We start from the raw sequence: 27766 nt of genomic DNA on the forward strand, positions 1-27766 counted from the left end.
GGTCCTTATACGAGCATTTGGACTATTGGAGCGTTGCACGCAAGATTCCTCCGCTCTTAAAACTTAGCCGCGGTGTAATCCAGCAGAACTACTACCTTACATCGGTCACTGTCGTCTACTCGGTATGGAAATTCTGGTAGAAAAGCGGAATACATTCAGCATGTATTTGAATCTCGGCCGCGCGAACATAAAGAAATATGCGAACGACACGGGTATTATACACGAAAAATTACACGCAAACACACGCGAATAGACACGTTAACATACAAACGCTCGATTCCTTCACGATCATCCATGCATACATGCGCCCGCGACCTCGAAAACATGATAAAGGGATAAAGTAAACGTTTTAGCAGTTATAAATTTACCTAGCCAAGCCTTCAGTTGGACCGATAAAAAAATAACGCTCATATTTACTAGACAACACGCTCCATGGCGACACACAGTGGCACTTCTCCATACAAAGTTGCGACAAAATTATAAAAATTTATTCCCATGGCTAAAAATTGGGTTGCTGAATCCGTTGCAGCTATCAGCTTTGAAGTCTCATAATTCTATTTTTCAATAATTTTTGTGCATACACCCATTTGAAACCAGTGGTCGTTTAAAGATTAATACACAAGTCAAATAGAAGCTATACAAATCTTAGAGCTGAAATGGTTTCCAAAACAAGTAAAAATCACTGAAGTATGAAGTTGTAACTAATTTGTAAGAAAATTTATTAACTACAGGGCATATCCATAATGGTACTTTCAAAAACATGCATATAAATTCCTTAGCGCAAAATTGCGCAAGATGAGGTATGTATATATTGAAACTAATTAAGGTATGTATATATTGAATTAAATTCTGAGTCCGATTTATTATAAATGATCTATGAGAGACCATTTCAAAAATTGTAAGACGTAACATTTAAACTACCGCTAGGTTACATTCAATGTCTCAATTGATTTTTTTGATGCAGAACAAATGATTTGATTACATGATTTGTGCACAATTGCATGTATTTATAGTTTGACACAACCATTTTTCTATGCAATGAACTTAAAACTACTGTATTAGCCCATGTAGTTCTTGAGATATCGCGATTTTCAGTTCGAAGGTATTCGTGTGAATTAAATTGAACAGAAATCCTCTACAGCACTAGCTTCAACGGCGAATTTTATTCAAACTTAGAGAAAGATAAAAAAAATATTTGGAAGGGATTTGAGGAAAAGTTGGATTTGAATGTTTCGTGTTCCACTCGTCAGTAACTGACACCAACTTGCTGTCAGTTAGACGATATATGCAAATTAACACGAAATTGGCGTCAGTCAGACATTAAATCCGAACTGTTTGGATGTGACAACATGTGTGAACGCCTAAAGCAACTAGCCGGTATAGGAGTATAGGAAACCGAACTTTTGTCTTTTGGCATTAGAGCCAAACGCCTGTGAGTATGCAACCTTTATTTCTTCCTAAAGGAAAAAAATGCATGTACCAATTTGCGCATAAGAGTACAAAACCTAACTTAAAGAAGTTCGATTTCAGTGTTTCATGTTCCAATCGAAAGCTCCAAGCCTGGTGATCGTTCGCAGCGGTAGGACCCGTTTCCTGCCTTCCAATAAACGGACGAAGCGAACAAGGCACAAACAGCGAAACAAAGACGGACTGTGATATAAAAGTATAAAGACACAAAGTACGATCGATCGACCACCGCCGGCGGTGACTGAACTAGACTGAAATGACTTTATTTGACTATAGCAGAAAATCTATTTCAATTGTAAGGTATGAAGTAGTGGCGAGGGCAGGGGACGTCTAGAAATTGCGCTCTGCCGCAACACCTGGCTTATAGTTTATTGGCTCTATGTGGGACTCACGACTCACTTTCGTCCCTAACCACTAAAAACACTTCTTAATCTTTTTTCGCCATTCTTCCCCACACAACTACATCGAGGTATTACTTCGTGAGAGGGTTCGCTGTGCTTTCGTCGCACCTCTTTCTTCTGCTATCCTATCTAGGCTCACTTGGTCCATGAAATGGCTCCACCTTTGATTTTTTATTTAACTTTCGACTTTTGTATTGCTTCTTGTCTCCATCTATTACGTCACCATTTACCTATCGTCCCAGTGACGCTGATTCAGCTCCCAGCCTTATCACAAACTACCCCGATAGTCCCCGGTGGAGTACTCACTCTACTCCGACTGAGAGTTTCCTTGCGGAAGAATTTCTCCTGAAACCGATGCCCGCTTCAATGAGCCATTTAGCTCCCAGCTATATCTATACTCGGATATTATCCGGCGGTGAACTAAGAGTTTCCTGACATGGGAATTTCTCTCGGTTGCACTGTCTGTTTCGTGAGTCAATTAGCTACCATTTTTGTCATGATGTTGTCGGATAATCCACAACGGTGAATCTATTCTACTGTTAATTCCCCGACGGTAGATTTCTCTCGATATAGATGTTTGTTTCCGTGAGCCATTTAGCTTCGTCCCGATCTACTCGATCTAGTTCCCGGCGGTGGACTCAGCTTACTCAACGGGCCAGCCAGTTCAGCAATTCCAGGTGGAGCGTAGCATCCGGTTCACTGGCGCCCCAACGACCCACTGGTAGCTATTCGACGCGATCTACTCGCTCTAATCCCCGGCGGTGGATCTAGCCTACTCTCGAACTACCCGGAAGGGCGCGAATGTCGATCCGGCGATTCTCGTGGAGTCTGTCGCCCCGATGACCCAAACCCGGTACTGCGTCGCGTACTACCTAACTGATCCCCGGCGGTGGACCTAGTAGATGTGGAATTTTTCCCGAAGCCCGACTTGTTATTTTACAGCGGCTTCTTAGCCGACGGTGCTACTTTGTTGGTCCCTTCACTAGAGAATTCTCGTAACCTCTCCGTTGGCAGCATCCCAAATATGCTCGTCGTGGAACATTTCTTCGAGGATATTGTCAACTGTCACACCAATCAGGGCATTCCCTTCGATCTTAGGGCATTCGAAGACCATGTGTTCCGGTGTCTTACACGCTCACGCTCTCCGGACAAAGGGATGACGATACATATCCATACCGATGCAGTTACTTCCGGAACCATCTGTGCCCGGACAAAAACTGCGTCAAATAGATGTTCACCTCTCCATGCTTCCTATGTACCCACACCGACACATTTGAGATGAGTCGGTGGCTCCACCTTCCTTTCTCCGCGTTGTCCCATCCTTGCTACCACTTAGCTTACTAGTCGGCTCTGACCAGTCTCCTTGCATTTCGTGTATTCCTCCGCTGGTAGCATTTCACGTCCTAAGCCAGCCGCAGTGTTAAGACCTCATCGTACATCCTGTTCTAAAGAGTTGGATCGAGAATGGAGCGCTGAGGAACGCCCACTGTGACTCTCATTGACTTCTTCCCTTCGTTTGTCTCGTATAGCAGCACTCTGCTCTGGAAGTAACTCTTTAGGATCTGTCCAGTGCTGCAGCGATAGCTTCCCAGCTAGCACTGTTAAATGCATTGTTCACATATGGCCCAATACGAGGCCGAATCGTTTGATGGCTTCCCTGGCATCCACGTTCTCGGTCCCGCCGTTCGGCCGAAGTATCTCAACGAAGAGCTCTTTGTTGGAGGCTTTAGCTTCCACTTTCGCTTGCTGGTTAACCTCCTCCGTGCTACAGCAGGGTTCCGTTGACCGTAGCGGTAGCGAATCGCCTGGTGGTCGCTATGCGTCTCTCCGTAATGTGCTAACAGAACCTTCATTGCATAATCGTACGTATAACTTTGCTAAAGCTTCCTGCAGGATACACCCTCTTGTGTCGGTTACTCTACTGCCCCACTGCACAGCCCAGGCGTTGAAGTCACCGCCAATGACTACCAGCTTCCGACCGATCAATTGCCCGGTTAACTGCCTTGGAGGTTGGGGTGGGCGTAGCGTAGTTGGTAAATCGATTGCCTTGTACGCAGCGCACCTGGGTTCGAACCCCGACCCCGCACATAGGGTTAGAAATTTTTCATAAGAGAATTTTCTAACCCGAAGAGGCGAATGACCTTAAGGTTAAAACCTCTATAAACGAAATAAAAAAAAATGCCTTGGAGGAGCGTAACAGCTGCACACGAAGATGCCGTTGATTTTGGCGATAACGAAGCCCTCTACCACTTCTTGAATGGGGAATCTGGCCACAACTTGTATCACAGCCGTTCCCGATCTATCCGCTACCCAGTTATTGTTATCAGGTGGGCTTGATACAGCTCTGGCATCAAAGCGATATCACAGATAGTTTCTGTCGTAGGCTGCCACTACAGTTGCCGTGCGGTGTCACAGTGATTCCGATTTATCTGGGTTTTCTCCATTACCTGTTGGCCTGCAGTCGCTCTCTTGTAGGTAAAACCTTTAAAGCCACCCGTCTAATGGTCGTTTCCGTCCGCTTACCGGAAACCGTAACTTTGCCTACCTCCAGCGTCTTGTCGGCAGCGGTTACCGGTAAACGAATCATCGCTGTCTGAGTTCCTCCGTATTCCGTCTTTAACCGGATCGTCATATGCACCTTGCACAAGTTACTCTGATGATTCATCGCACCTTTCAGCTCGTCTTCCGCGGTGATTTCATCAAGGTCCTTGCACACAATCACCATCTCCGGTTTTAAGGGTTTAACTTCTACCTTTTCACCCATTGCAGGAGACTCAAGGTCGAGCGGTTAGTCGTGGGATCCTTCTTCAACTCGAAGAGCATCTCGCCTTTTCGGGTACGCCTGATTCTTACTACGTCTTCCTCCCAATTCCCTCAGCTCCGGGTTCTCTCTAACTTTCTTGGACAGCGTCGTGCATACGTCGTGGCGTAATTGGCTTTGACAAACACGGTTTCTCCTTTTGGCGCCTTCTGACGAGCCGAAGGTTTTCCTTTCCTCTTCTGCTCCCCTCTTCGCTCTTCCTTCTGCTTTTGCTGTTTCCAGTGTTTCTCCTTCCTACCTAAACGGTACTCCCATTTTCGCCCTGTTGGGTGACATCCTTTCCTTTGGCAACAACAGCGTCCTCGAGCGTCTCCTTCCTAGGCACACCTGGTCTTTCGTCTCCTGGCGAGGTTCTCGTCCTCTTTAAAATCACGGAAACTGGCGCGCTCTGCACTCCAATCTGCTTCTCCTTCTCCTGCTTCGGAGGGACTAGGAAGATAGTAGCCTATCAGCCCTTCGCATTGCCGTGTCAGGAATCAGAATGCCGTGTCGTACTTCTTTACAGCAGACGCTAGTGCCTTTCGGATTCTGAGAACCATCTCCTTAATGTCTTTATGGACACTGTTTCTCGCGACCACAAACTTGTGGAGCTCCCCACCAAGTACTTCACTGTTAATACTTTTAGCTTCTGTGGGGGGGGGGGGTAACTCATCCCGCTTTGCTCTGGCTGCTGTTGCTGCTACTGTTGCTTCTCCTCCTTCTGCTCTTGCTGAATGACTTCAGTTGCTGCTGGTGGTAGTGACCTTACCAAACCACCTCTGGCGAACGGATTCGTCGCGCCTGCTCCGTGTGTGTGAGTCTCTTTTTCTTTCTCCATTTTATTGGGTCCCAACTCCGGGCCGCTATCTCCACTCGTTGTACGTAGACGCCTCCTGTGATCCCATGATTAGGTCATGCTATGGTTGACACTATCCTTCATGAGGAGTAGTAGTTTTCAGAGCCGGATCGGCGTAAAATCGAGAATGGTCTATCCGAACCTAGTACCACCATCTAAATGGTGACGAGTTTTGAACGTACCCGGTTACCTTCCAGGATTTTGTCAGGATGGAAGCAGCTGTGCTGTTAGCCCACTCGCCATTTCAAGGCGGTATCATCCTTCCTTTCTCAGGGAGTAGAACAGTGCGCATGTCAGCCCAAAGTCGGCATCCCATTCGTGATCAGTGTCCTGTCCGTTGACGTTCTCCATGGCCAGTATGCCATAATCAGGATGTTACTGGAGTCGATCCTGATGTGTCGGTTATGTGTTATGATCTTAGATTACCGAAATCTTAGGATCTTAGCAGAATCCGCACAGGCTCGCTTCGTCGGAGCTGCTTTCGGAGTTATGGCTTTTTAGAGGTGTAGCAGATTCCAATCCAAACCCCACCATATCCTAGCAAAACTCCCCAAATAGCAGTATGTTTGGAGGGGGGCGAGGAGTCGTAAAGCCCCTGGAATTCTGTCCTTCCTGTCCCTGCTGGCACCCTCGACCCGTCGGGTATAAAAATAATAGTTGATTAAGGAAAAGATTTTCAAATTTGATTCTTAGTTCACGGTTCGATATCGTTGATAAAGACTAATTTGTTTTCCAAAGAAAATGTTCTGGCAGATTTTTGTTCCAATCGGCCCCCGTTACTAGCATGGTGCTATACAAACTAATTATTACAGTCAGTCCACGGAGCCGGCTGAAGCCTCTCCCGATGTTGAAATGTAGTCTCCGACCATCGAACCTAACTAAAAGAAAACGACTAAAATCACAATTCTTTCTGTTCAAGATTTGCGGCTCGGTGCAAATTAAATTACCGGTAACCAATCGCGAACTAGCTTCGGTAGGGTAGGGTATTAAAATCCGGTTTTTCGTTGAGTATGCTACTCTCTAACCATCAGGAATGAAAATAATTGCCTCTGTTAGTAGTAGGTAACGACACAAACTGATGCATCCGCCAGCCGTGTACAGCTCACAAATATTTCCTTCTCGGCGGTATTGTACAGTCCTTTGAGGTGAAAAGAATGATTATGAAACAAATCTGTAGCAGACCTACATTTAATTTTTTTTTATTATTTAAGTGTTCGGTTGGTGCACCATATTGACGACTTTGACTGAGATGAGCTGAAAATTTTCACCATTTCCAGGTAGTGTTCGAAAAAGTTTTCTAAACAGTTTTTCGTTATTAATGCATGGCATACATACTCCATTTAATACAACATTGCTGAACATATTTTCGACAAAATAACGAAGGAATTGATTAAATCCGTGGAGTACAGCAAAAGGTATAAGCTTTCCAAACCTTACATGACTTTCCTTTCGAAATTTTAAAAAGGCCCCTATATTGAAAGGTAAGTCGTTAGTCACGACAAACGGTTTTCGGTTTTTGAAGAACTTCGAAATTTAGAATCTACATTCGGGACCACTGTGTGTCGAATGGTTTGGTTTGGTTCCTTGCCATAGCTGTCTTAAGTTGCCAATAGTGACACGGTAATTATTTACTTGTGTTATTCATCTGAAGTGGTAAGTATTTATTACGAATGACTAGACACGTAGTTCTAAGAATTACGATACCCTTATTGATATTATAATTTAAATTATTATTTCGATATTTTGGTTATACCGGTCTCATGCGTTTATACTCATCAACAACTCATATACTCCAATTTACTTTAATCGATTGTAGCCCAAGTTTGTAAAAATATTCTGTCTACACCTCTTGATCTTCTAAATTCAACGCTGCGTAAAATTCAACTGTAGCTGCGCCATTCATAAAACGTATTGAAACTTTCAACCTGCTCTGTAATAATTTACTCATCTCCATTCGAATTGGGGTTCCTTGTTTCCTTAGCAGCTTTTTGCGTTTTGTATATCTACTCGCACCACCACCACCCCTGCCATATCGTTCGCGCCGCTGCACCCTGGACTGATCTGAGTCGCAGATTCAGCCAAAAGAAGGGGAACCCTTCACAATCCGTCGCAGTTCCCCCATCCCGTTTCTCTCTTGGTCCAACTATTGCGATTATTTTTGGATTAAATTGATAAAGGAACTAAAGCATTCCGTCGTTTTCCCTCGCTTCTACATATATGTATGTATGGTTCTAGATGAAGGTAGTTGCTGTATACCTGCGGAGTTTCTTTCTTTATTTGGACCGTGTCTCACCGTGACGGTGTTCGTTTCTGGTGTGTTGGTCTCAGTCGAATCACATTATCATGCAAGTTTGATAGGCCAAGGAAAAGGTCGGTCAGACCCAAAGGCAGTTTCTATCATCGACGGAACAGCGAATATGCATGCATCAGACTTGATCACCGACCACGTTGGTCGCTGGTCAAGTCTACCACCGGAAAAGAGGTACGCTGCCGAACAACGACGTAGAGGTTAATAGAGAATTCTCCGAAATTGGTATCACGCGGAAGAACTTGAACGACATAATAACGTGTGGGGACGAATGGACACACTTGGCTGAACCCTTTTTTTAGAGGTTTTGTTCCGTCCGTTGTTATCCGTCGAAGTGACAGTATGTTTTTTTCTTCTCTTTCTCATGTTGAAAACAAACGATGCTTTGGGTAACCAAAAACGGTTCCAGTCTTAGGAAAGAGTGCCACTCTCTCGGCACCCATGCAGGGACACATTTGCTGTAGTCTGGTTATATTTATGCTATCACATCACCACCGGAGAGCATCGCTAGAGAAAAGGGCAAACTTTTCTGATAATGCCAGACAGAGTAATAGGACATGACGAAGGTCTGGAGGGAAAAGAAAAGACGAGAACACGAGGAAAACCAACGACGACGACGACGACGTCGACGGCAGCAGAACAGAAGCGGCAGATGTCAAATATAGTGCAAAAGAAGTCTCTTTTTATTGCCTTCGTCCGTCCGTCCGTCCATTTGTCCGTTCGTTCCTCTATTTGCTGTTGTTGTTGTTGTTGTTGGATTGCCGTAAGGTTAACATTTGAACGAGAGGAGGTCGCTGCAGAAAAGGCCGACACCGACTCGGATAACTGCTGTTGCTGTCCGGTGCAACATCTTGGATTTGCGAAGCGAAGCTACTGGGCTGCCGGAGAAGTTTTGAGTTACCATTTGTTTGTTGACTGGTGGTTCTGGAAGTTGTGAATTATGATGAGCTCACTGGCGCTGCACCACCGGAGATGGATGTAACTGACAGGACGTGCAGCTTTTTATGTAAAAACTTTGAACGATTAAAACCAGAACCATATTTTGAATGGAGAATAACGTAAGCATCTAATTTGAAATTTTCCTCTCTGCATTGTTAATAAAAATGTAGCGGAAATGGGTTGGTTGCATGTTGTTAATCAAGTTGTATTATTAAGTAGTTTTGGTTCGAGGTGGAATGGGCTGATTTTGATTTATTGGCACTGAAACACCTATTTGTATTAACGCCTATCAATTCTCGTTTCGTTGTAATGACTATCACTTTACAGGAAAACATCTCGTTGAAATACTTGTGGTTTGCTTCATTTAAAAACATTACTCCCTTTAGAGTCAATAAATGTTCAAATGGAAGTAATAACTACAGAGCTGTGTTTTTGATAATCATTGTTGTCAGCGAGCAGTAATTTGATTTTAGTGTCAACAGGAGGCATGCAGCTATACCCTTTTATCATATATCACGGGTTTTAATTCAATTATGATACGCTTTTAAGGAGTCCTTTAACGCAATTTTTAAGGTTTGTTTATTACCCTTAAAACAATTTCGTCAAAATCAATAGTATAAATTTATAATTAAGCAATACATTAAGAAACAGGAATATCTTTGTTTAAGCTTTGTTTCCTCCTAATGGTCAAGAACACAAATTATAGCAGGAATTTGTTATTAAGGTAGTGCAAGACAATCGTTCTACTATGTGCCTTTGCGAAAGTCAAATTGATTATAATGATAACAGGCTGTTCGAGTCAACCCATTTGTCGAGGTATCGTATGATTGTTTTCTCCATCAATTTCCGGAGCATTATAATCGGCCGATACGAATTATGATCGGAGGCGGGTTTCCAAGTTTTATGATAGCAATTACTCTTACTCGTCTCCATTCAAGCGGCGCAATGTTCTGTTCAAGAAATCTATTCAACAAACGGCTTTTGCAGAGTCAAGCAGATTCTTCAATAAGTCGAATTTTACTCTATTTGGCCCAGGAAAGCTACTTTTGCATGATAGGAGCCCAACTGAGAATTCCATCGAAAAAATACATACTTTAGCGGCAACACGTCAGGAACGATGTTCTCTATAAGGATTTAATCTGGACATACCTTCTTTGCAAAGTCAAAAAAACATCGCTTCGAATTATGCATTCATTTAGCATTGTTCCATAGAGAGCTCATCGATGTCTCTTTCGATAAACCATCGACAAACCGACGCAAATTACCGCTTTTTCACGCGAAGCATGCATTTACACTTTCTGTACTAAACCATGTAACGCTCTAAGTGTTTCGTTGTTAAACTAATCCCGAAACTGTTTTTATTCATGGGGTTGCATGGTATTTGAACCCATGAGAGTTTCCTCGGGTAATCGCAGTGTAGTCGAAGTTACGATCAGAAATATCGAATGCTTTAAAAATCCAGTCCACAGTGTCAGAAAACTTAAGCAGTTAACCTTCTTGCTGAGTCTATGGCTGTAGGTTGGAGGTTCCGTTTTCTTCGATAGTGCTGGGAATTCCTGTATAGATTTCAAATATCCAAATTCTAGAAGGAATTGGCTTCGGTTTCGTACCAGCATTATTCTATTTAGTTTCTAACGCAGTGGCGGATCCAGGGGGAGGGTCCTGGGGGTCCGGACCCCCCCTCGATTTTTTTAACTTGTTGAGGAATTTTAAAATAGTTTTTTAATTGAATTCGTTCTGAGCTCCAAATCATTCCAAACGAAATTCGACCACCAAAACTAAATTTAATTTAATGAGGACATTACATATTACGTATTATATAATGGACATTTCAAAATCGAAATTTCGGACCCCCTCCGAATTTTTTTTTCTGGATCCGCTCCTGTTCTTACGTCATTACTGCTTAGGTCATTTACTAGAAAGTTTAGGAGAAGAAGGGTTCGTCTTTTCCTAGACCTGCCAAGTTCAACGAATGATGGTCTTTTGTAGGGTTCTTCCAGAGTCTGCATCATTAGAAGATAAAAGATCGAAGGGACTTTTTGTACAAATGGTATATTCTGCGCCCAGAGCGATCTTTTCAAGTTCAACTGATTTAATCCGCGCACAATTTGTTCACGGGATATGTCGAAAGATTATGAGGAGTTTGACCACAATAGAGACACTTTTCAGCATTTCCCAGTTTCCTCATGACTCTCAGCCCTTACCGCACCGTGCCTTATTGTCACAGTAGGTAGCTGTATGACACAACTTCTTTCATTTAAGGCAGTTCATATTCCGTGCTACGAAAAGGCGAACCGGCAGACGAACCGTGGCTCGAAAGAGCAGATCCGGCGAAAATCTCACGAAAAGAGCCTGATAGGGAAATAAGTTTTCATTCCATCAAACAATACCGAATGTTATTATTCGTATTCAAGCTTCTTAACGGACTGAAACGAAGAGTCCTTAAAGCAGCCATCTTCGTGCTTCAACAAGTCTTCGACTGTCAGTCTCGATTCGATGAACACACCGTCGATCTCCACGTCCCATGAAGGTACATATACGCGGTACTTCAACATGAAGAACTGATCGCAATCAACCGCATTTGTTTGCGTCACTTATTTGATCTAACCATCGTAATTTCGGCTACACCTGAATACCGTTTTGTCAGGTACGAAGCAATTTGAATTACGTTAAGTGGTTTAACTTTGGCGACCGAAATCAGACCACCCAAGGGCCAGTCGAACTCTATTGGTAAGTCCTGACATACAAGGGTTGAAGAGGTTTCAATGTACACTTTTTTAATTCGTTTATTTTACACGGTTCCTCAATGCGTTAGCTTAGAGGAGTCGTGAGTCTTTTATATATTTACAAGATGCAAAAATAAAAAAATGCAATTATTTTTATTTAGATTCTGTAAAATCCCGTGCGCGCGGCTTGCCAGTTAAGTTAAGGGAGGGGGAGGTAAGGGTTTCAGCGCATTAAAGTTTTTTTTTCTTGTGATTTTTTTAAGAACTTTGCGTGAAGCAAATTGATCAAAACTTTCGTACATTATAGTGTATCATTTCAATAACATTCTGTAATTTTTCTATGCAAAAATATCGACAAATGACTCGGTGATGAAGCTGTTTGTAGAACGTCTCTGGAAAAAAACATGATTTGCAGTGTTACCTGCCATTCAAAAACTACTTAACCGATTTCTTTCAAACTTTGCATACATATTCTATGTAAAAAATGCCTAACCCCTACGTTGAGTTTTTGATATAATTTTTTAATTAAGGGGGTTTTTACTCATAAAAAGGCGGAATTTTTCGTGAAAAATAAATTTTTTTATTTAAAATGTGTAAAAAAAACCCTTGATTGAAAATTTATCTCGAAAACTCAACATAGGGGTTAGGTATTTTTACATAGAATGTTTATGCAAAGTTTGAAAAAATCGGTTAAGTAGCTTTAGTTTTACATGGCAGGTAACACCTCAAATCATCGTTTGTCATTTTTTTTACATAGAAAAAATTAGAGAATGTTATTGATATGATACACTAAAATGCACGAAAGTTTTGATCAATTCGCTGCACACAAAGTTTTAAAAAATTCTTGTACCCTTAATGCACAAAAAAAATTCTCGTCCAGTAATTCACCCATTCACCGATTCATTTCTTTATTAATTCACCCCTTAATCCAATAATATAATCATCCGTTCATCCATGTAATTAATTTATTCATTGATGCATTCATTGATTCATTATATAGCTCATTCATCCATTGATTAGATCATTTATTTATTTATTTATTCACTTATTCGTTTATTCATTTATCCTCTAACTCATTCATTCATTCATTCATCCATTCACTTATCCATTTATTCACCAATTGATTGATTTATTCTTTTATTCATCTATTCATGTATTCTCATATTCATTCATTAATTGATTCATCCATTTATTTATCTATCCGCCTATTGACCTGTTCGTTCATCTATTCTTCTATTTATTTATTCACCCATTCATTATATCATTTATTCATCTACTAATTCACTGTAGGGTTGTGGTATCCTTACTATCCCGAGAATACCGACCCATTGTTGGTACCGTGATACCCGTGCAGTATAAATATAAGTACCCGAATTTTCGGTGTTATGCAAAGCCTTCGATGAGAAATATAACGAACTTAACCTCTCAGCGCATATAGGAGCTTGTTTCAAAACATCGGCCAGCAATGCGACAAAGTAACAAATATTAACGTTGCACATAACTGGATGTATTAGCTATTTATTAAAAAACGGTCCTTTATTAAAAATGTAACAATTGATTTGTTTTTAAAATCTTTTATAAACGATACTCGGATTGGTTCCCATTATTCGCCGTATGACAAGATAAATAATTTATGGCTTCAGTCACGTGGTATTTTTTGTGCTATTAAATATTAATCTATAAAAAACGAACACTGACGAGGGTAGTTACTAACTTCGATCCGAATAGCGCACGTACGATTCTGGCCTGAGTTTGTGATCAGTGTTGTTTGATTATATGTGATTTGCATTCAAATACAATTCAAGAAGGAATATGATTCATTATCTTGATTCTCACAACACGAACTGTTGAAAATATATGGGAAAAGCTTCTTGAATTAATGGATTCCACTTCCCCTTATCGGTATGATTCACTTAACGGCGAGTTAGTGGACAGTGCAGTGCAAATCGACGTACCTCGATTTTGTCATCATCTCTGTACACTTGACTAAAACGTTTTTGTATTCGATCTTGTGTTGCAGAATGTTCTTCACAATGATGCTTCCAGCTTCAGCTAAACTTTTGAACGTTTTCAGTACCGCATTACGCCCATGATGTAGCCACTTCCTTGCAGATAAGCTCCTTTTACATATTTTGTAACTGTTCCACCTGGCGCACGTTTTGTCAACTGCGAGTATGTTTAAGTCAGTCGCAATAATAATTCTTGTAGTAGAGGCACTTTTGTCTTTCGTGGCTTTCTCATTTCACTGTGCAGCCATAGAAACGATACTATACTGTTTGTGCAGTGGATAAGTAACAAAGCATTGGAAAATGATTGTTTACTTTATTGAGCTATCAATAAAGCATTTTATTGCTTCTGCTCTGGGCGAGATTAGAAGGTAGATTGAAGCATATAAAAACTTACCAATAGTGCTATAGTTTTGAACATTTAATTCACTCAGCTGTTTTTTTGTTTTTTTTTTTTTGGCAAAACTATTCTAACACTGGTATTTATCTTTTTAATCCAAGTACCCATGTATATATGTAAATATTACTTACTTATGTTTTTTCATTAATTTATTCGTCTAATCATTCGTTTATTTATCTATTTATTCATCCATCCCTCTATTTATTTATTCATTCATTTATTACCCTATTTATTCATTTATCTATCCATCTACTTATATTATTATTATATGTCCGGGTACCTTTTCAGATATCAGTCCATAAAATTTCACTGTTCTTGTTCAAGCTAAAATTTGATGGTTACTGGTATTTTAGAACATTCCTAACTATATCTTGTGGGGTAATAAAATTGATGATTCAGTAAGCAGAATCCGAAGAGGGACTTTTTTTATTTGTTTACCTCTTAGCAGCCAACATTGCATCCGGTACCCAGTGTCTATGGCTTTCAATATTCGAGAGCTGATAAACTAAGAACGTTGATCACTACTATCATTTCATAAGAAAGCTTGTTCGCACGGAAAATGATCACAAGATCAGTGTCTCATAATCGAGGAGTTTCTTCTTCTAGGTCAAGAATCAAATATTTGTTAAACAATTTTCTATATCTCGAGTACATTTTCCAATAAACAGTAAGAGGTTCTTTTTGTTGACGTTCTCTTTTGACTATTACGGCACCATTACAAATCTTTCCAATTATTGTCTAACACAGATCGAATGATAACAGCATACCATGCAGCATTTTTTATTTAAACCACACGTTTAACTACCACATGAGTGAACAAATGTTTTGTAGCCAGACCTCTAACGGTATTGTTTCACTAGCAAGAAGTACTGTTTCGTTTCATTCCGGTTTCTCCTACTGTCCACCTAATTTCTAAAATGTTTAGAGGAAAAATAGAAAATAGAAAGATATGAAGATGCCATATTTTGTAGATTTATAGGTCCAAGTCCGTGATGATAAAATACATTAAACACTAAGTTTCACAGACCAATAAATCATAACACCCAATTATATAATTCAGAAAGTGCAAAGAAATTGAAAATCAAATATTTTACGATTAAAACACATCAGAACAATGCAAAAATGAGACGATTCAAAATTTGGATGCAAAGACCCAAAGAAGAAAGGAGCCAAAGATACATTGAACGTTGAAAAAATCGAATAATTTAAAGATGAACTTTCAAATATCTTATTTAAAACAAAATTAGTGCCAAGCTCAAAATCCAATGAAATGATCGATAAATCAGAAAAATTGAAAGTGCTGCTATGTTCAAAAATTCAGAGGTTTAAAGGTTGAACGATCCAGAAATGCCAATGAACCTGAAGGTTTAAAGATTCATTGAATCGAAATTCCGAAGTACCAATCCGTAGAGATAAAACGATCCAAAGTTCTTAAAATCCAATCCAATTATCCAAAGACCCAGCGTCCCCATGATTCGATGATCAGAGGTAAAATATCCAAAGCGCTAAAAACCATCCAAAGATTAGAGGATCCAACGATCCAATGTCCTAAAAATCCTAAGATCGAATGATCCAAAGAAATAAAACTACAAAAGAACCGTGAACTGCAAAGATTTAAGGACCTAAAAATCAAATCCATAGATTAAGAGGGGAAACTCGATAACACGAGTTTAAAAATATAGATGAAACAAATCTAGAGAAAATTTTCAATAGGACGTAAGTAACAATGAGAGTTTCTCTTTGGGGTCTTTCTCTTCTGTTCATTACTCGGCCATTTCAACATTTACTACTCTACTCTTTGCATAATATTATAGTAAAAACCGTCGGCTTTCGATATGTACTGGAAAATTAGTGCAAAGTGTTGTAGTGATGTCGTAATAAACGAAAGAGAAAGTAAACAAAGAGAGGCTCTCAATGTTACTTACGTCCTATTGAAAATTTTCTCTAGAAATATTGAAAGACCTAAGGGTTAAAATATTCGAAGATTAAATGGTCCAATGATCCAAAGATGGAGATATCCAAAAACACCAAGCTCTAAAGATCCCAAAATTATAAGACTAAATGATCACACCATTTGATGCAGAATTTAAAAGATTCGCCGAAACTGAAATTCCAAGATACGAAGATCTAAATTCCAAAAGTTGTTCTAAAATATCAAGGGATACAGAGATTTACGGATCCAACTATTCGCGGTAATGTAATGACCAGAAAAAGAAGAATCCAGTGATATATAACTTAAACGTAGAAAAAATCGAAAAGTTTTGAATTTTGATTATCCAAATATTTTGACATTGACACGTCTAATGATACAAAGATAAAATGATCCAAAAGTACCAATCTCAAAACATCAAAAATTCCAAAAAACTTTTCAAAAAATCAGATGATTCCAACCATTCACAGAAGAACGAAATGGGTCCGCAGAACGACAGATGGAAACATATGGAAATACCAAGAAACATAGATCTAAAAAATCAAAGATTGAAAATAAAAAGATATCTGAAATACAAAACCTTTAGCGGGTAAAAATACTAAAATCAAGGTATTCGAGGATCTCAAAATCCAATTCAATGATCCAGAGAGCCAACGATCCAATGATCCGAGGTAAAAACGATCAAAAATCCCAAACTGCATCCAAAGACGAAGGATCCAAAAATTCGAAGATCCAAAGAAGTTCCAAAGCTTTAAAAATCCAAAGATTTAACGATACAAGAAAAGAAAACTCTTATGTTCCAGTACTCCAAATCTTATGATTTGAAGATCCGAACAAGTTGATAGATACAAAGATCTAGCGAGTCAGTGGTCCAAAAATCTAACAATAAAACACTGGAAGCTTTTAAGCATAAGTATCCAACGATCCACAAATTGGAAAGATAAAATATTTAAATAGTCATGGTTTCAAGGATTTTAAGATATAAATATTAGCATTTCAGTTTTGAAGTAGAATACTTCTAAAGATTGGTTGCGGGAGATTCTTCTCGAATAGTTTCCCAGTTTTTGAATGCGAATACCTTTCGTTGTGCTGAACGAAATAACTAGAGTTTTGTACTATTCGATCGGAAATGTGTGCAGTCATTTTATAGTTAATTCCGTGAAATGTGTCAGTGCTATAAATAACTGAAATAATGCATACTGTGAAAACAATAATTATCTGTGCCATGATTGGTCCGTTTCATTCGATCGGCGATGTGCAATGCTCATAGCGTTGTTATTACCGCCCCCTTTGATGCCGACGAATGGTAGCTCGCATAAAAAGAATTAGCAGTTTGCAAACTAGTTATTTTGTATCTTGCTGTTATGCTGTAATGCTGCAAAACTTGGTCTAATTAGATCGAAATAAATTCTACTGTCGACCCACAAATATACATTCATCCTTTTCAGGGCCAAAACTCAGTACATAAAGATTTATTGTTAAAAAAGATACAGGGTTCGAAGTTGTAATATGCGGCTTCTCTGAGTTCGATGAAACTTCGAAATGTTGTGGAGTGACACATCCAAATCTAATTTCAAAGTTGAAGTTGATATTTTTTTCCGGTAGCTTTTGTAGATTTTATGAAAAGTCATAAACTTGATAGCCAACCAGCACTTACGAAATTTCTCAGTTCTTATACTTTTATACCTAGTTAATTTTGTTAATTAGCAACTATCTTCACTGTCCTATCTTTAACTTTTATTATGCATCTACGACCTAGTTAGTTTCACATTAAATGTTGTCTATTATCTGTCACCTGTGAACTATCTACAACTAGCTACAACTGTATAAACCTATCTATGTTAATCTATTCTCAAGATATTTAAAAAAAGAAGTACACCGGTCCGCATTGGGTTGCTGAAGTTATGCGGAAAGTGTGCACAACGCAAAGTTAGTAAATAAGCAACAACGATAACCGATGTGAGAAAGAGCGATAGAGAGAGGGAGTGAGAAAGGTGTACAGACACACGGTGGGTTGATGGTTTGTGATGATCGAATATCTCGTGCACTACCACTACCTGGCAACGGCAGGCAAACAGTGCACGTTGGACGTGTGGGAGGTGGTGGTGATAAAGTTAATCTTTGTTTTAGGGTCAAATGCAGGCAGCGTGTTCGACTCGAGCAGATGAACTTTGAACGGTCCTTTATTACATCGTATGGCCATAAAACTGCCAATATCAAATATGGATTTTGTTTTCGTAAGTGATGAACATTTGCCGCCAATGTAATGCCAACCGAAAAAAAACTACTGCATAACTCTACATGTGGATTCGGGGGAAACGAGGCCACTTCATCACTGCGCTAGTACATGTAAAAGTAATAAAAAAACTATCAAGAGCAAAAATCAGAATGGTCTTGTCGCGTAGGTGAATGCGATATATCCGCTCACGGTGAGCAGCAGTGAGAGTGTTTATCGAATCAGCCAGAGCGAGCATATTCTAGAGCAGCGATTGCTGAGCTGAGAGTACATAGTATAATCACACTGCGCTCACACGTTCAAACGAACAACCTCACCAATACCAAACAAACACACCGTGATGCGGCAGTATCGAGCAAAATAGTTTTTTCCCTATCACGCCGTTTCTGATATAGTGATATCACACGCTGGGTTTACCGTCTGTGCGATTATGACTGCGTTCTACTTTTTGAAAGTAGACTAGACCTAACTGTTCAAATAACATATAGTCGGCCTAAAATTAGATGACAACTAAAATAATGCAGGCACCTTTTTACACTCGTATAGACTGTTCGGCGAAATGAAATAGACTCTCAAATCTAAATTATTCGTGAACCAGTTTTTGTTGAATTGCATCATCGGTTAAAGTCATAGGTTTTCAGGGTGTAGTAATATAAAATGATCTAGTATTTTCATATTCGATTTATAATACAACTATAATTTAGTTCCATAAACTACTAGTGAAACGTTAGTTTTTTCATGGAAATAGCCGATTATATAAAAAATCTTATATATTGGGTGGAAAACATCAACTTTAAACAAGGAATACATCACCTTTTCACAGAATCAACCATTTATGTAATCAAATAAAACCCTTTTCGTCTAACATAATGCTTCATCCTATATCATTTCTTGTTTTCCAACAGAATGATTACTCACTTAAATTAGTTTAGTTTGTCCCAAAAACTAATCAATCAATAAGTCCAACTGTGAACAGCGGTTGTGTTTGTTCTTCGAAACCCGAATATTTATAGCACCGATTCGAACTGTACATTTTCTACCCGGCTCCAAAAATTTGGTATTAAAATGATTATCTTTAAGGGACAGCGATGTCTGATGTCAAACGTTTGTACACAGTTTTTGTTTATACCGACATTTTTTCTATAAGACTATGAAATACACACAGAAAAATGGATTGTACTATCAGTTTTGTTGAAGTGACTGCACATTAGGAATTCAAAAAATTAAAAATCATCAATATTTTTAAACAGGTTTAATTTATTATGATCTAATCTATATATTATACATACCTATTCAACCTTAATTATTCATCCGGTGGATGGATTAAGTGCGAACCGCTAAGAACGGAAGATCAGTTCTTTTACGTTCTTGTTGTCGTAGAGTTGCCACTATTTTTCAAAGAAAATCTGACAGTTCAACTAAAAATGTCTGGCAAAATCTAGCACTTGACAGCGACCTCAAAATCATCGATGTATCAATTAAATATTTGTTAAGTTTGGGACATTATTACCCAAATTTCCAAAATGTGTATGTAGCAGCTTCTAAAACTTAAATATCTGGCAGAAGGAGAGGTTTGTCTTTCTGTCTGGAAGCTGCCAAAAACTCTGGCTGTGTCAGATAAATCTGGCATAATGGCATCCCTGGTTGTCGATGACCCGAAATGTAGTTGGTGTGGCGTTAAAATAAATGTGTCAATTTTCACACTGTTGTTCACTTCAAAATCTGTGCTAGTTTTTTTTCGAAATGGGGATTCAATACTTACATGCTTTCGTTAGAGCCCTGCACTGTAACAAATATCAAAGTATTTTACATCATTTGGACAATTTTATATTCTCGCCCATTTTTCTGGAAGTTTTTCACATCGTTACTATGGAATTACTGTTTCAATATATTTTTCCTCCTAATGACAATGTGAAAAACTTGTAATGTAAATTTTTTCAGCTGAGCTTACTTTGGCATTTGTCACAATGTATTTTGAAATTTCAAAAATGGGGTTTTTTTGCAATGCCCCCCATTTTGAGTTATTTTCAATGTTTTACACGGTGGAGATCGATGGAGAGGTAACATTTTGAACCAAGAGGTTCAATATTAAAAAGAAACTACGAATGAAACGCACTTAACATTTTCGCATAACACGTACGTTAGGGCTTGCAAAAAAAATTCTTTTTTGAATTTATCGAAGGCCCCCCCCCCTCTCATATTGTGACAAATGCCAAAGCAAGCTCAGATGCCAAATTTCACATCATTTGGACAATTTTAGACCCCCGCCCACTTCGCTTGATTTTTTTTTAATTGGGTACTATGGGAAAATATGGAGGAAAAATACATTAAATGCTATAACTATTGAAGTAGCAATCAGAAAATTACAATTTATACCTTTTTTGAAAGGAAATAATCTTAGCATTTGAATGGAGATATTTTTGTTTCTAGTAAAATACGGGAAAGTGGGGGCTGGGTCATTTTGGCCCCAAAATCCCCTATTTTAAATGATTTTTCTGTTCCGTTATGCAAATCATACATATTTTGTAGTTTTTCTAATGTAAAAAATCTCAAAAATCGATCGGAGCCTTTTTGACCTTTATCCGAATACGAGAAGTTGGGGTTAAATGGCCTTTTGTCATTTGTATTAAACTTTATCATTTTCTCGTGAATCTATCTCTATAATTCTTCACTCTATTTTCATAAACTATACCTTGTTGAACGTGGAAAATCTTTAGGATTATAACAAAAATAGATTCATTACCGGTAAAATTCAGAAACATCAAATTATCTGACATATATTCACATTTTTATCATAAAATCGCACATATTAACTCCATTTAACAACAAAATTCTTATTTAATTTACTACTTTTAGTGTAAAATATGCTTAGGGATCACATGAGAATAGTTTTATTTCTGGAAAAATAGGGGAAGTTGAGGTATTAGGACAAGTAATGAAAAAAATGAGATTTGTAAAGTAAATATCAAAAAGTTTGATGTTTCTTAATTTTACCTCTAACGTATTTATTTTTGTTTTTTTCCTCAGAATTTTACACGTTCAATAAGTTACATTTTATGAAAATTGATTGAAGAATAATAGAGATATATGCATGAGAAAATAATAAAATTTAATATGAATGACAAAAAGCCCTATAACCTCAACTTTTCATATTCGGACTAAGGTCAAAAGGGTTCCGTTCGATTTCTGAGATTTTTTCACATTAGAAAAACTACAAAATATGTACGATTTGCATCACGGAGCAGAAAAATCATTAAAAATATGGGATTTTGGGTCCAAAATGACCCAGTACCCCACTTTCCCGTATTTTCATAGAAACAAAAATATCTTAATTCAAGTACTATGATTATTTCCTTTCAAAAGAGGTATAAATTGTAATTTTCTGATTGCTACTTCAAAAGTTATAGCATTTAATGTATTTTTCCTCCATATTTTCCCATAGTACCAATTTCAAAAAATTTCAAGCGAAGTGGGCGGGGGTCTAAAATTGTTCAAATGATGCGAAATTTGGCATCTGAGCTTACTTTCACATTTGTCACAATATGAGAGGGGGGGGGGGCCTTCGAGAATACAAAAAAAAATTTTTTTGAATTAGGATGAATAGGAGAACTGCCATAAGCTAGAGTAAGATGCATAGAGATAAATACAAAAGCAAGACACTATCAACTTTGAAACATGTTTGAGCGAATTTAGTAATTTAGCAGCTTCCTATGCTCTTTTTATTCACTGCTCGCTATAATTTGGACATCTCTGAGGAAGCCAAAAGCATAATGGCAGTAGCATCCTAAGGAAGCGCAATTGGAAACAGAAATTAGGAAAAAATGTGGAAATTTTAAGGTATGTACGGGTAATTGAGTCCGTTAATGGTTCTGAATTATGGTTCAAACTGATTTCATTTTCAAGGGGCTGTTAGAACTCATGAGAATTTACTCGGGTGTTTTGGATAGACATCAGAAATGCGTAGTAACAATAAATATACCGTTTTTATACCTAAATCTCAATTACTTTTTCGTCAAAAATATTGACAAAATTACATATGCAAATAAATGCTTAGGGCAACATACGATATTTCCATATTACGTTTAAAAAGGGCTAATAAGATTTGTAAACAAACTTTTGTTTTGCTACTTTCTCTTAATTTGTTATTATTTAAATACAGAAAACATCTGAAATTGCTTCTACGAAGGGTAGAGATGTAGATTAATGTGCATTTTTTATAAAATTTCACTCGGTAGCGGAATAATAAGCAAAACAAATTTGTTTACAAAAATCTCTTTAGCACTTGTGAAGAATTAGTATTGATTTGTTTCGACTATGTATCATCCATTTTGATATAAAAAACATTTCAATTATGAATTTCAATAATCCGAAAACAACACACAACCTCACTTATTGCAAATCAAATTTCATTTTATATTTTAAATGCAGGGTAAAAATACTTTTAAATACAGGGTAAAAATACTCTCGAGGGGTAATAGATTATCACCTTTCGAAAAAAAAATCTTTCAACACATATCATCCAATCATAACCGTTGTAGAGTATTTGTACTTTTTGAGTATATAATTTATTTGTCTTAAAATGCCGCTCAACTCATAAAGTATACTTCGTATTGTTGTTTTTAGTTTCGTTGGATGGACAGAACTTAAAAAATTTGACATCCCTGCGTGAACTTGAAAGAAAACAAAATTCAATTCATGCCTTGCGCGATGAATGAAATGTTTAGTTCGTTTCCCTCGCCATTCGTTCTCCCGACACAGCGCATTCAGGTTCGGACATGTTCGGTTTCAGAAACAAACTGAATTTTGTTTCTATGCCAGCACTGAGAGGAATTATTGAGCAAAAGTGCACCAGATATAGATTACGCAGTTAACTTATGCTCGAAAATGTAGAAGATGACAACTTCTGCCTTCTAACTGTCCACATAATAATAAATGAATGTTTTGGTTGGTGAAGGAATTTATGTTTGTACTCAAGCATTCGATTCTGCATGAAATTTCAGTCAGTTGGAAAGATAATGAATCAGAGAGGCGGTGAATCTGAATTTTGGTTTTGGTAAACGCAAGCAGAAATGGGTAACTGATGTTGAAATTTCGAAGCACTGGGAGGGCACATTGGTTTTTTGCCAAAATCGCGCAATCCACATGCCACAATCGTTAAACTTGGGTCAATTATGTCTTCCGACGGATTTGTGGACATTACAAGCCTTTCCATAAGGTGTTACTATTTTAATGAATAAGCTTTTGCCAATAACTTTGCTGAAGACACAAAGTCTTTATCTTTAATATCTTCAACAATGTTTGTGGATGATCCCTTTACAGTCAATTTAATAATATACTTTTTTAAATGTCATTCTGGCATGTTCAGTATGTTCTGTTACAACAATGGCTTATTTCGTGTATTTTCAAATAAATTTGGAAATTTTAAAAAAATAAATTGTTTCAAATGGTGGTTGGTTGTTAACGTGGAAACGGCTGAATTTACGTTAATAGTGTTTTCGGACTACCCATCAAAGATAGCAAAGTTTGTCATTTGCTGATATGATTTCCGTGATTGATCCTGTTACAAGTGAGATTCTTCGACTAAATTGTTTGGTAAAAGATATGAGTTAAGTTGGGGAGATCGCTTTCACGAATATCTTTGCTGAATACACAGTCTCTTCTTTAAATGCTTGATAAGTTATAGCTCGTTATTTTTGGATGACACCAAAAAACTTTCAAATATCTTTTCAGCTGTTGTTACGGCATTTAATTAGCAAGGACTTGAAGGTGAAGCATATTTTTCAATATTAAGAGCCATAGTACTCAAGGGAGAGCAAGGGGTGTAAGGAAGAAAGTTTTAGAAAAGCGTGGAAAGGGTCATATGAGCAAACTTAGAGTTTACCGGCGACTTAACCCTTTGTCTGCTACCGTAGGAGTCAGGATCTTTTGGCATTAGAAATGCGAATCACCTGAGTCTACGGCATGTCCGGACGAGCATAAAGTAATTTGTTACTTCATGCTGTCGGAACCGACCGAAAAATATATTTTTTGAGTTAGATGTATTCAAAGACGAGTTTTTTTTTACAGAAAAGGTTCAATAACTATGCAGATTGAGTTTTGGAGGTATGCGCAGAACGATTATTTAATATGATCCTCGATCACCCCCCGAGAATTTTGACTCTGTATGAGAACTGTGTCAAATTTGTGTCAATTGGAACTAATGCAGGCACAAAAACCTAGATAATCGATTTTTTACTCAATTGTATTTTAGAAAGCTGCATTTCCTAGCAATATTTTCTTTTGCCCAATTCTTTACCTGTCACTTGAACAGTGCTGCAGTTTCAACTATGTTGGTCATTTTCACGAAACGCGCCCGCGTACGCTCTCCGCAATCATCATCACGCATACGGTACGTCGGATATCAGAGCAGGGTGAGCCGAAGCTGTACCGACACAGACACCGATGCAGCGGCTGAAGCCGCATACTGATTCACCCTTGAAGCCGTCGCCGTCGTAGCAGCAGCAGCAGCAGCATGGTTACACCATCCTGTCTGGTATCGGTGCTCCTCAGTATCAGAGCCGACATTCTCTCGATCGTATGTTCGAACGGGACAGGCTGCTACAGTGTTTCGGCGAATCGTACAGATTTCTGTGGTTGTTGGCCAGCGCGCGTGCGAGTCCTCTCCTTATACCTTCTTTTTCGGCTGAGGTGAGGCACCTCTTCTACTAGAGTACTAGGAGCAGGGCCAGTGTTTTTCGTTAGTCCGTTCTACCGAGTTGTGTCGGGTTTAGTTCGTCGCGGTGTTTTTATTCAAGTCTCTTTTCCGTTCCGTTCCGTTCCGGGTCCGTTCTCTGTTTTGTGTGTTCTGTGTTGTGTATCCAAATCTCCCTACTGCTGCTGCTGCTGCTGTTATTGTTGGTGAGTGTTCGATAACCCGTCTCTCCCTTACTGTACTCTTGCCGAGCCAACGTGCACCGGTAATCGGCATCTCCCCAAAACGTACCCGAGGGCCGGACAACACTCGAACTTTGATTTACTCTCATTTCAGGCAACATTAATACGTGTGTGTATGTGTTTGTGTATATGCGACTATATGTATATTGCGGCCATTGGATTATCATATGTTTTTCTTGAGAAACTGCAATATATGATATTATACAGTGCTTTTATCCGGAATCGTGTTCGGCTGACTGGCACTAGACGAAAATCTATGGAAACTGATAACAAGTGATATCCGCAGTATACTGCAATAGCCATTAGCATTCGAATCGTATTGTCATCAACTTTTACTGTTAGTGAGAAGAAAAAATATTTTATGGGTTTTTAACAATGCTCGTTATGGTGTAAACTGACATTATTTCCAACGATAAAGAAGATTGAAATCAAGATGGGTCATAATCGATCTGCGTCAAATGACAGAAAGGATATTTAATAATAGGTGTACGGTTCGTTTTAAAATGTGATTTTTTTAGAGTGATTGATCAATCTTTCACGCATATGCGTCTATTCAGCAATCGAACTAATATTTGGATTATATCGGTCGAGAAGTTTCCTACTTTGGAAATCCACAAAAAAAATACCTAAACATAATCGTGAAATAGGTACCTATTTTTGTGATCAGTCAACGAAAATGCGGCACTACTTGACCATGGTCACGCACACACGCATGACGATTGTGTGTAATGTTTTGAGCAGTAGTTCAATTCAAGCACGCTTGACGGAGCTGCTGTACTGGGCCACGACACAGTGGACAGTTAATATTGCTTCACCTTTTCGAGCATACGCCACGTGGGATTGAATCGATATAAAAAAGTTTTACATCGTCATTCAGTATAAATGTGCCAATTCATGGCAAATCTGTCACCATTTAGTGATGTGAAACCAACGATAATTCACCCTAACATAAAATACTCACCAACGGCGACGTAAAGGAGCTTTCTACAGTACATTCATGCACATTATTCATGGCTGTGTGGTAGTTTGGCTGCTTTTTTTTATTACCGTACGCTTCACTGAAAATCCACAAAAGAATTTGCCTGATTCTATTCGGCATTTGAGACGACGATTCGAAATGAAATGAAATGAAAAACAAGAACGAGAGGTTAACTCGCTCAGTAGAAGTAAAATCGTCTCGGTCGAACTGCATGTGTTCTACTCCTACCTGTGTTGACCTGACCAAAACCGACCGACCGACCGACTGGTCCGTCACTCTACCATCACGCTCACCTACGCTTGTCTTTTATGCACCGTTCAGTTCCCATCACCGATTGGCGTGATGTGATAACAGTGACAATGGCCAATTCGGACTGGGAAGTCTTGTGGCGGATGTTTTTTCCATTCTCCCTTTTCTGGATAGTCGTGCGTTGGAATGATTATTGGCGGTTCAAGAATCGGTTCATAATGTCGGGAATTGTGCATTTACGTTGCGGGGTGCATATTTAAAAGCTGCAGAATAACGTCATTATAAAGGTTTCTTGAGTTACTATATGATTAGTTTGGAACCGGTTTTACATTTCTTACAAAAAATGTATAAGATTCACTCCAACTAGAAACCCCTTTTCCATGGGTCAAGTGTCATACCAATCGACTCAACTCGACAAATTGTGATAATGTGTATATATGTATGTACACTAATACCCTGTCACAATTATTTTTGTTTTTGTATATGTTACTTATACTATGTTCATTAGAGTTAAAACATGTTATAATAATTAGGAACGAGATTTTTATCATCATTTAGAATCATTTTATAATTTTATTCCTTACTTACTAATTTTCAGTATGCAAGTACATCTACGTATGAAGAACACATCTACGTGATTTAAAGAATTCGATTTCGTCATTATTTTGTGGGTTTGCTCAATAATTAATTGATTACTTCTCAAAAATTAATATTCGTTGCATAAGCACGGTATACTTCGTAGATTGCAGACTGATGACTCTCATTTCCAGCCAGACTACTTGAGGAGCATTGTTTGGGAATAACAATTGATCCAGCCCAAGCGAGAATTTCGCCTGAGAACCACCATTGCAGCCCACGACCATATTTACCGTTACTTCGGATATGAGAAAGGAAGTGTTGATGTGGTACTTACTTAACGGAATGTCCCCACTCAGTGACCCTCCCATAAGTACCAAGTATTGGGTTGTTAGTCAGGATTCGCCTCAAGCAAGCGACGCGACTGAGGAATATATTTTCGCGCTTAAAAGTTTGAATAGTTTATTGACGAAAATGTTCTAGATTTTAAACTCTGGGTAACAGTTTATCGAGAGTTTGTTTCATCGAAAACAACTTGAACGCTGGACAGCCGGTTGACGGGAGTGTTGTACCTAATTTAAAATTGAGTTTAAATGTGAGATTGGGAACCATTCATAAATTATGTCATGCAAAGATTGCCCAATACTAACTAACTTTCTCTCATATTACCACGCTATTTATTCCCTTGGTCTATTATGAACTAAACGATTGCAGTTTTTCCTTTTTTATAGGAGCCCATTACTGCCGCTAAACGCAAAAGTCGATGTTCTATGGAATTTCCTATCTACATGGTAAAACCGTGCGTAAAACGGCCGATTGTGTCAAAGCACATTACGTGCTCCACATCCCATTTGTGTCACAATTTGTCATAGCTCTTCCCCTTAATAGCGTAGTAGAATTTATAAATGGTCCTTTATATGTATTATCTGCTGTATCGATTTTTTGTTGCCTATTTTCGGC

General features: G+C 38.6%; 1 protein-coding gene across 3 annotated transcripts in view; it reads left to right on the plus strand.

Annotated features, from left to right (window-relative positions):
• The window catches only part of LOC131683449 (probable serine/threonine-protein kinase DDB_G0282963), a 709953-nt gene that overhangs the window by 34559 nt on the left and 647628 nt on the right, over nucleotides 1-27766 (plus strand). Inside the window, exon 1 of one of the 3 annotated variants that reach the window (XM_058965450.1) lies at nucleotides 24638-24756. The exons of 1 other annotated variant lie outside the window; for it this stretch is intronic. The gene's annotated coding sequence lies outside the window, so the exon portion shown is untranslated. One more of the 3 variants, XM_058965449.1, reaches the window with a different exon arrangement.

This window comes from Topomyia yanbarensis, chromosome 2, assembly GCF_030247195.1.
Source record: "Topomyia yanbarensis strain Yona2022 chromosome 2, ASM3024719v1, whole genome shotgun sequence".
Taxonomy (NCBI): domain Eukaryota; kingdom Metazoa; phylum Arthropoda; class Insecta; order Diptera; family Culicidae; genus Topomyia; species Topomyia yanbarensis.